The sequence below is a fragment of the Portunus trituberculatus genome, chromosome 16 (genome assembly GCF_017591435.1).
Source record: "Portunus trituberculatus isolate SZX2019 chromosome 16, ASM1759143v1, whole genome shotgun sequence".
NCBI classification, from domain to species: domain Eukaryota; kingdom Metazoa; phylum Arthropoda; class Malacostraca; order Decapoda; family Portunidae; genus Portunus; species Portunus trituberculatus.
In genome coordinates, this window is record NC_059270.1 from 14,150,052 (window position 1) to 14,152,396 (window position 2,345).

At 37.4% G+C, this 2,345-nt stretch overlaps 1 long non-coding RNA gene across 1 annotated transcript; it reads right to left on the reverse strand.

Moving 5' to 3' along the window:
* Positions 1-646: 646 nt before the first annotated feature.
* Positions 647-2,317, reverse strand: LOC123504584. The gene is made up of 2 exons (XR_006674876.1): positions 1,534-2,317; positions 647-1,111 (listed from the first exon to the last, which is right to left on the reverse strand). It is a non-coding gene; the product is annotated as an uncharacterized LOC123504584 (long non-coding RNA).
* Positions 2,318-2,345: the final 28 nt, after the last annotated feature.

Below are 2,345 nucleotides of genomic sequence, written 5' to 3' on the forward strand. Positions count from 1 at the left end.
ATTTTCCAGAACTCTTTCCACATAATGCCTGATGGTGCTGAAGATGATACAGGAAAGAAGAGATGACAAATTTCAGGGCACAAGGCATCTAAAGGAATTTAGAAAGTGAACACCTAAGAATTAACAGATGAGTCTTTTTGACATATATTTACTTTGTACCTGACATTATAAAAACTATTACTCGTTAATTAGTATATATAACATGTTTCACTTTGATTTGGTGGTATGTATAACACATTATTTGAAATTTCTTTTAAGGGTATAAGAATATCCATGATTTTCCAGCTTACACGGAACAGTGAAATGCATACAACCCTAGAATGAGCTATGGATGCCACCATCAGCCCATCTGTTATGGTTACAGCTGAAGAAATGGAGTATGAAGCTTTTAATTTAGAGCCAGTGCTGGCATCATTGGATCTCCCTCTCCTCCCTGCTTATATCATGCCTTATTTCACCAAAGAGGATGGAAGTGGCTTGCCTAAGTAAGAAACTTAACACTAATGGGGTCAGTATTTTGTATAACCCATGGCACACCCAAACTCAGTATTGAAGAGCAACCCCAAAATGTTCAGCCAATGTAAAAAATACCTGATAGACTCTCTGGAGATTTTGTAGTTGTTAAGTATTTATAAATAAAAGTTCGTTTCCAAAAAATCTTTAATAAACTCTTCATAAGATCTCCAGACAGTCTTTGGAGAATTTATAACTTAGTATAGTTTTTTAGGCCATTTAGAAGCCACTTCAATTGTGAGCTAACGTGGGCATCACAATCAGGATGCTGGTCCAATTGGTACCTGGTAACTTGGGAAACTAATGAACTGACCACAGTATCTTAAACAAAACACTTTTGTTGTCCTCTTCACAGTGAGCTTAGGATATCCTGGGCAGGCAGGATGTTGGTCCAGTTGATGCACAAAACTTGGGAAGCAGTTTATGACATCACAGATCAGTTACTTAGGCCAATGGGAGGAGTCACTTTCGTCATCCTCTCCAATAATGACTTAGGGAGGGTGTCCTGAGCAGGCAGGAAACTTTGAAGACTGGTTAATCTGTACCACACATATGCAGAATACTTGTGATACCATTTTCTTGCCCCATCACAAGCCCACTGAGGAAGACAAGAATACAGATTTTTGTCAGTGATACCATCCATGAAAAGATAGTATCTGAAAGCTATAAAGCAGTTTTAAAATATACTTTCTTCCATTGGAATTCCTGATCCCAAAACAACACAGCAAGATAAGTAAGCGAGAGCTGCAGGTCAATAGTGATGAGTATAATATATATTTGTGAATTCTTAACTTTTACACAATAAAATTGTCTAGAAATATTTGATGTAGTAAATGAATATTTCACTATTAAAACTATATAAATAAAAAAAATAAATAAAAAAAAATTAATGACCAAAGAGAAAATTCCAGGAAAATTCCATTAAGCTAAACATTTATGAAATAATTTGGACACCATAATCTTAATTCTCTCATTCTCTCTCTGGACTGAAGAGAATGAGCAGCTGTGATGTATTCTTACAGATATGTTTCTTCATTCCTTTAGTCAGCATGTCATCAATGTTACGGGTGCGAGCACACTTAGAAGGGAGGCGCTGGGAAGACACAAACTTCAACTTCCTTTCCAGTTCACTCAGTAGAATAGTAAGTGGCTTTCCCAACTCATACTGCTCCCACACTTCAAACACAGTCTGTCACAGATAGAACAGTTTTTGAGTTACATTCATATTGCAGTAAAACCTTGCTAAGTCGGACCCCTCTTAGTTTGATTACATGAAATAATTTCAGATAAGAAATACTTTCTCATTTTAATGTATAATTTGTGGATAAAAATTTGAGATAAATCATTCTTCTGACACTCAAATAATTGGCAGTCATCAAGGAGCAGAGCAGCTTTAGCACAGGTACTGGACAAGAACACAACAAACAGAAGATAGCTTAGTGGAAAAAATGTGCAGCTTTAGCACAGGTACTGGACGAGGACACAGCAAACAGAAGATAGCTTAGTGGAAAAACTGTGCAGCTGAGACACTAGACAATGTGAGCAGTAGTCAGGAAGAGTCTGGACAGCTGGCAGCACAATAAGGAAAAGCACAGACAAAGGACACTACTGACAGTAGCAGACATCTGGGTAGGAAGTGCAGTCATGGAAAAAAACATAGTTGAGGGCAAACATATCCACATGAGGGAGAGAGATGAATTTCCTGTCAAGAGGTTACAACAGGATCATTGACAGAAATGAGCCAGGTGCAAAAATATTAAGGATATAGTGCAGAACCTAATATTAGGCTACCTTTGGAAGGTAGATTGTTAAGTAAGGGTGGTCAGGAAAGG